General features: G+C 41.3%; 1 long non-coding RNA gene and 1 pseudogene across 2 annotated transcripts; one reads left to right on the top strand and one right to left on the bottom strand.

Annotated features, from left to right (window-relative positions):
• The first annotated feature begins 856 nt into the window (after nt 1-856).
• On the top strand, nt 857-1,952 carry LOC120666047. Of its 2 annotated transcripts, none has more exons than XR_005671524.1 (5): nt 857-997; nt 1,100-1,182; nt 1,263-1,328; nt 1,433-1,543; nt 1,630-1,952. It is a non-coding gene; the product is annotated as an uncharacterized LOC120666047 (long non-coding RNA). The 2 variants fall into 2 exon arrangements; XR_005671527.1 differs by having other exon boundaries at nt 1,625-1,952.
• Nucleotides 1,953-2,966: 1,014 nt separating this feature from the next.
• On the bottom strand, nt 2,967-7,731 carry LOC120695899 (annotated as a pseudogene).
• Between the last annotated feature and the right edge of the window lie 380 nt (nt 7,732-8,111).

Genomic DNA, 8,111 nt, shown 5'->3' with positions numbered 1-8,111 from the left:
TGCCTGTTTCTGCCATCATCAGCTAAAAGAAAATGAGATTGACTTTTCAAGTCATTCATTCTGATTCTTTCCATGGAGATCTCCTACAGCCATACTCTTGTCATTTGCACCATCCCATATTACCTACAATTAGACCACCTGACTGTGATTTTTTCATCGAAACAATTAAACTTTACTCTCCTGATCCTGGCTTGATGATGATGATAGAAGATTTTTCCTAAAACATTTTACTAAGGAATCAGAGTTGCCTTATTGCGCTCGACTTATTTTCTGTTGGTTCAGTATTTGTTCGTCTTCCCAAATACACACTACTAGAAAACAGGCCAAAAGTATCGGTTGTTGTTGCAACCGATACTGATGTGAGGTATCAGCGTACCGGTTGCAACAGCAGCTGGTACTCTGGCCTATGCCGAGCCCAGCACGGGACACTAGAACTTAGGCACACCGGGTGGTGCCTCAAACCGGTACCAAACGGCCACAGTGACAAAGGCACCGGTTTGAGCCATTAACCGGTGCCCATTTTGCAGGCAATGACACTGGGTGATGCCGTGACCAGGTGCCGCCTGGTGGCCATGGCAAAGGCACCGGTTGGTGCCGTGACCTGGTGCCGATGCACAATATGTAGCACAGGGTCTGTGGCACCAATCGGTGCCTTTGGCCCACCCCTATGAGTACTCCAGCCCCTTCCCCCTCCAAGCTACCGTGAACTACCATGGTCGATTTATAGGCTTGCATGGTTGTACAAACCAATTATTATTGGTACTGTCACGGCAAATAAAGAGTAGTGAACTACCGGTTATTAACTCAATACTTATAAGCTCCACATGCTCACACTACCGGAGACCACGAGCTCCACATGCAATACTTTCACCATTGAACTTCTTCCTTTAGACTGAGCTATTTACCTTTTGTTTGTTACTCCTGCACCATACAGTCTCAAGAAGTAGCAAAAGCTTTTGGAGCAGTCTGCACACCAGAGTTTTTCTTGTTCAAAAAGGTGATCCTACTCAGTGTTCACCCATTGAAAATTGCTAGCTCTGCTGGCTATCTTATTTGTGCAATAACTAAACAATAATGGATCCCCTTTGTCGGACATCAGGATGGACGAAGGCCTTTCGAACTTTTCTACCATGGACAGTTCGATGATTCAAGACCCAGTAACAATGTGCCAGTAACAGGAAGGTAAATTCTGCGAGGTTGAATTAGGATCCATGCAAATTCCTGGTCTCCCCTTGTGTTCATGTCCTTTCCCAGTTTTGCAGGGATCTAAGCCGCGCAATTGACTGCGCACTCAGTGGCCAAGAATTGCCTTTTGTACAAAAACCTAGGTACCTGAGTATGGATATTTTATAGAATTCGATTCGATTTGCTTGCTTCACACCTTGTGTTTCACTGGTTTGTTTCCTAACATTTTTTCTTCCATTACCTATAGTGTTGGCTGCAGCATCAAATGGCACCCATGAAAAGCTCTAATGTTGGTGTGCGTTGAGAAATATTCAGATTTTTCACTTCTCAGAGCAAAGATGTGGAACATTCGATTGAGGTGGGTCCAGCTCATTGTTTGCATTCTGGGATTATCGTCATGTATATTATGCAATTACACTATTGTTGGCATTTGATGCAGCGCAGGTGCATAGGAGCAGATTTTTCAAGTCAGTATCGATTGCCTTGGGAACAGAATTGTGTTGGGAGAAATATGTGAATTTTGCATCGTAAAGCAGAGCTGTCAGAGCAAAAATATAGCGCTAGTGCAGAGAAAGGCCCATGTAGAGAAGTATATATATGTACTAAACACAAGTGCTTTACATGTACTCATGTGTAGGAGGTCGTTTTTTATGTGGTATAATCCCAAAACTGACGTTACCCATCGTTTGTACAAGTGCATATTATCTGTCATCAAAGCAGGGACAAAATCGCTCGCTTAATGGATGCAAGTTCATTATGGTTTGGTATTTCAATCGGAACGTACTTCGTTTGGAAGTTTTTTTATAAGAAAAAAATAATGAAAATTATAAATGGCAAAATGGTTGAAAAATATTGGCTTCGCCCAGACTCAAACCGGACTACACCACGGAACCTTGTATGATGCGGTGATGTTGTTATTTTATAAATACAAATAACTGTTCGAATAGATTGGGATTTCTGGATTACTGTTACTGCGGCAAATAAAAAGGGACGGCGATCCGTCTCCAAAGTTTAGAATAACAAATCTTGCCCAAAAAGAATTTGCTGCGAACTTCTGGCATATGTCGTTGGAACTGTTGCTCTCGTTCCCATATTAAGTGAAGTCTGAATTTCAATAGTAACCTGTCAAAGCAAACTAACCATATGATTGAAACAGAGCAATGCCAAGGTATTCAAGTGCCGGATGGGTATCATGCGTACCAACATCATCAGATCCGAGAATCCAAACCTCTGTTTTTTAGTCAGAAAGAGGACAATTCATTCTAGCCTCAAAAGCTGTAGTAAGGTGCTAATTTAAGCAAACGTATACTTAGTACTCACATCTTAGATATCCCTCTGTTTTCAAATATACGATGTTTTCTTTTAAAAAATACGCCTAGTATTAAAAAAAAGGAGGCAATATTTGTTTTATTTACTTCCTTTCCAGTTGCAACAGGAACAAGCCTTGTTTATCTATCTCCTTCAAGCAGTCCGGCTGCCTAGTTTTAACATGATGAGACTCTTACAACCATCAAAAACCAACATATCGAAGAGCATATGGCATTGAGCCCCAACCTAATTGCAATGCCCAATTGCCCAAAGGACATTGTATTATGCAAAATTGTATCATGCGCCATCTCTTTTTCACCGTATATATATACATACAAACAGCCTTAATTATTGCTAAACATCCGATGGTCGAACTCTTCTTAAGCATCAACCAGTTGAGATAATGCTGACGAGCAGCTTCAGCTCTCCCCGGGCCACCTTCGAGCTTCTTCAACCTCCGTTCACGGTCCACCTCACGTCGTCAGTGCATTGGGGAGCGATGAGTGGGTGCCTAGCACCTTGCCGCCGACATCCGGGAAGCTCTCCTGCCCGGGCAATGGCCCCACCCTCTCGTCTTGTTCGACCTTCACGGGGTACCTCATGAGATGGCCCTTCATATCCTCCATCTGCGGCGAGACGTAGCTCGCCCAGTTGTCATCCGCCACCTGGTTCACCCGCTGCACGCACTCCTCGGACTCCGGGTGGCGGAAGCACTCCTCCAACGTGCCAAGGTGCTCTGCCCAAAGAGACATCCTGTACCCATACACCTGCAGATCAACAGCCGGCGATTGTGTCATGAGTCATGACTTAAGCTGCAGCTCTAGATATTGTGCAAAGACTTCTATAGAGAGGAGGGCCATGCCTGTCGCCGCGGAGGGCTGCCGCTTCCAGCCCAGCTGTAGTGAGGCTGGTACGCGCCCATGGTGATCTCCGTGTCCCGTGAGCCGTCCATGGATCTCTGGTTTATGTTGGCCGACCCGATGAGCACGTACTCATCGTCAACAATCATCCCTTTTGAGTGCACGTAGATCATGACCCTCCTGAACTTCTGGGGCAAACGCTAGAAGAAAAGGAAGACAGTCTATCATTAGAAAACAGATCTAATTCACACATTTGAACAACTTATATATATTCCAGGACGAAATGTAGTTACCACTGCAGAGTTCTCATTGGAAGTGTTCATTGACACAACGTCACTCAAGACTTCTCGCTTGCCAAGGCAATAGAAGTTCAGGTACTCCTGTGGATGGCTTTCATTTAAACCCTCCTTTCGAAGAGCGTCCGCGACAATCTTGTACATCATGGACATCGTATGCCCCTTGAAGAGATCAAATGGAACCAACAAAAAAGGCATCAGGATAAAAGGACAGTGCATCATATTTTCAATGAAAATCAAACCATGACAAGGGAGAAACCTGCCAATAGAGGATCTCCTGCATAGCAGCAGTAGTCGGATTGCCTTCAGGCCACATTGGTATAACAATATATGCTGCAAACCTCTCCTTTGCCTTAATCTTTCTTGCAATCTTTATGGCCAATTCAATTGGTATTAGGTTCTCGGCACCTGTTTCCACAAGAGTATTGAAATCATAAGCTGGATTGGTCTTACAAATCTTGACTTAGAAAAGAATGCACCAACTGGTATGCACTAAATATTAATTGTTTTCCATCATCTTTCCCAATCAAATCAGTAATAGCTATGCTTTTTCTTTACCTCAGACAAGTGGCAAAAAGCTCAACTAATCCTCATTCAACACTCAGAAATGCTAAAGTAAGGTTGTCAATCGCTTATTATAATATAATAATAGATCTAAAACTAAACCATGTCTCTAGCAGTGGAAACTGTGAAGCAATGGTTATCATATGGTCCAAAAGCATATCCTAATGTAGATGGAATGATGATACAAATGGGAGGGTTAAGAACAAAGCTAGAACAGAACAAAAGTATTAATGTAGCTAATATTCAACTTGTTACCTGCACTTCTGTGTGCAGACCAGTAGTATGAAGATCCAATAAAGTACTGGTTTTCAATATAGACAAAGTGCTGTGCAGATCTGATGGCTTTAATATATGCATTGTGTATGCTCTTGTCTATCTGCAGATTCTTTGCACAGACAAGATTCTGCACAACAAAAGGGTATAGTAGTATCTCGCTGAAAGAACCAAGCTTCAGATAGAAAGCTTGCATTTTAATGTTAAAGTTAATTATAACCAGTCTCCATTTCAGAAAAATCACACTCCATTGCTAACACACCGCAAGGGATTGTACCTGGGATTCAGCCTCTTGAACAAGTTTTAGGAATCCTTTTACAGATCCTGAATCAATTGACCGGAAAACCTAGCCAAATAAGAGAAGATAAGCAAGCTATCTGAAACCTAGAGTAGTAATCACATAGAGGTGGAACATCTTTGATGTCAATATGAATGACTCGTCATACCTGCACATGCCAGTTTTCAGGATCCTTTTCTTCACAAACATGTGCATTTAATTCATCCGCGGAGGGCGAAACAATCCACGACATCCGATCTATTTTTACCAATGTGCCATGATGCCAACTTACAGCTCTTCTGACACTGACTTCCCATTTTGCAGATTTTCTCCATCTCTGTTCAAAGTTTGTAAGTACATTATATGCAGCAGGACCCTCAATTTTGCAATGTAAATCGTGCCATGGCTGTCTGGGTCCAATCTTATTAACCTGTGATTGTTGGAAAAAGATATTCAAATTTTCAGCAGGTTAAAATGATGCTGACTTTGTCAACATTACTGTACAAAATTCTGCAAGAGAGTTAGCAACATAGTTGGAGAGGGAAAACTAGATGGTAGAGAACTTACAGGGAATGTGGGGTTGTGGAAATCGTCCTTGAAAACAGTATCTAAATCCTTGAAAAGCCTGCGTTCAGGTGTATCATATCTGCCATCACACAAGTCTAGACCACCAATAAAAGCAGTTATTTTTCGATTGTTTCCAGTGGCTTGGGTGTCTACAATGACACATTTCTGATGGTGTGTAAACAAAGTTCCTACAACCTGGAGAATAAAAATTGTCTTTTAATATACCCTTGAGTGTGGTTTTACAGAACTCAGAAGTAAGAGTGCATGTGTTATCACAAAATAAGTACGACTGATGAACTACATACGACTTGTAACTTCCCAAACCAACAACTTCATTATGAATACCTCAGTAGTCAAATTCAGTTAAGAAGATTAGCCAACAGCACTATGCATGAAGCCTGCTCATATACGTAGTCAACATATCATCATTTTTTTCCTAACCAAGGTTTTCTCCAAGAGAATACTATGACATAGAATTTCAATTATATTTTTCTAACAGCATATGTGTTAAATTCCAGACTTTATCTCTAACTCGCTATTTTTTATCTGAAACAAATGCAGAAATATATATGGATTAAATAAAATGCAAGTGAGCATCTCTTGTACAAGTTCAAATTCAATCACATCTTTATGTGTGGAAAAAAGGTAAGTATAGTTTTGGAGGATAATGTATAAGATATTAAGATGTTTCGAGTAATAATGTATATGAGAGAACAAAGGACTAAAGAGAAACTAAGAACTATTGCTTGATATGCTGAAACCAGCAATATAGATTCAATGTACGTGCATGTGGCCACAAAGAGAGAAACAATATCCAAACCTGCTGCTTGAAAATGCTAAGTTTGTTGCTAGCATAGCGAGGAGACAACACACAATGGACACCTGAATGCCTGAAAAATTTGCGAGCTTCCTCATCATGTGTATGCATGAGCCCATCCTGCATTCCACCTACATCATTTCTATCAGACTATTCTTCTCCAGAGAAAGCAGCAACACGCTATTGTAGTCACAACTAGAGCAGAGCAGCAACCAAAACTTGCAATTTGGATTCCGCAGGCATTTATCTTATTCGCAATTTTTTTTATCAAACAGAAAGGATGACTGCATATCACTATATTGAGATAGGAAAAAAAAAGGATAAAAAAGTACAAAACACACCAAAAAACAAAACAAAAGATCAAAGAAGGAAAAAAAGACGCACAATATTATGTGGGTCCAATTAAACTATCAGCTTGTTTCTTGAGAGAACCAGGGACATTAATCATATGGGAAGAGAATTAGATATCGCCCAAATATCAGTACCATGTCAGTTATTATATTAATCCTTCCATCATTATCATGTACTAATTAGGAAATAGTATTATCAAGTCTTAGTTTGATATTCTGTCTACCTCTTAACAACCATTTACATGTTTACAACAAAGTGATTCTGATATTCTGAAATGAAGAGGTTCTAGCAGAGGAAAGAATCCTACCGTTTTTAAGAGAAATTTATCATGTGATGTTTTGTCATCCCAAAGTAACACTATAACACGGACTCCTTCTTGAACTTTACGCTTCAAAAGTTCCCCAATGGTTAGTGGGTTTCCATTAGGAACAGGTTTTGATGATTCCCTTACAAGCCTCACAGGGTGATACAAGGACCAGCCGACTATGTAGATGAGATGATGGGCCTCAATGATTGCATGACAAATATCTTCCCAGCATTTGTTTTGTTCATATGTCCTCCCACCATCGATCTCAATTTGAGGTCGGAAATCGTCAGGAACATGAGCATCTTGATATAGTGTGACCATACCACCCTTCCTAAGAGGGAAATAAGCATTTGGGACACCAACACCATCATCACCAACTCCATCCTTGTATAATGGGTTCGTGTCAATTGTCTTATACTAGATAGACAAATGCAGTTCAGGAGACGGCTTCATAGGATTACTGTACTGACCAGCAATTGGAAACCAGCCAGTGACCATATCACCTGGTGCAATCTGCTCAACTGGTATTGAAGCAACACCAATAAGCTCTGCCCCGAAAACATCATTGTCCTTTACAAGAAACTCAACTCTGCTAACTGAATGTGCAACTTGAACGTAGAAATGTTCCTCCCATTTAGGGTTCTCCGAGTTGGCAATGACTCGAGTTTGTGCCACTGTTGCTCCTGAGAGGCAAACTGAAACATAGGGATCACTAGTAATGATCTTCCTCATGTCTGGGTGTGCATCAGACTTCCCACAGTCAGTGCTGCAAGCTCCATACCCAGTAAAACATTTTCGCATCCTTTCTGTCATGAGATCCATATTTGGGAGACATTTTGCTTCAATTATCTGTATGTCCAAGTCTCCATGCAGGAGCATACTAACCCCAGATTCAATAGAGTGTTTCCCCATTGTATCACGGTATGAGAAAAGTCCGCCAGACAATATGATGAACCAGAAGCTAAACTGTTCCTGGAGAACACATCCTTTGCAAACCAAATCACATTGAAGGGTGCTGGGATCTTTATAGGTTATCCAAATACAGAAGGAACCTGCAGAGTGCACTCAATTTTCAGAAGACACATTCATAAACATGACGGAAAATGAAGACAGGAGACATTCTGCAATATTTAACGCAGGGGCCCTAAGGCCTGGTTCCTGAATCCCTTGGTTATGCAGTGGCATTCGGTTTCAGTTGTTTGTTTTCTACAGAATTCCCAGCCTCCCAGGAGTCTAGGAAGGTCTAAATAACATAGGATCCTAATTCCTGTTGACTGGGTGGGGACATGCGCATTGGATTAAAGTC

Source organism: Panicum virgatum, chromosome 2K, assembly GCF_016808335.1.
Source record: "Panicum virgatum strain AP13 chromosome 2K, P.virgatum_v5, whole genome shotgun sequence".
NCBI lineage: Eukaryota > Viridiplantae > Streptophyta > Magnoliopsida > Poales > Poaceae > Panicum > Panicum virgatum.
The sequence above is the reverse complement of the archived record's forward strand: the minus strand, read 5'-3'. Positions and strand labels throughout refer to the sequence as shown.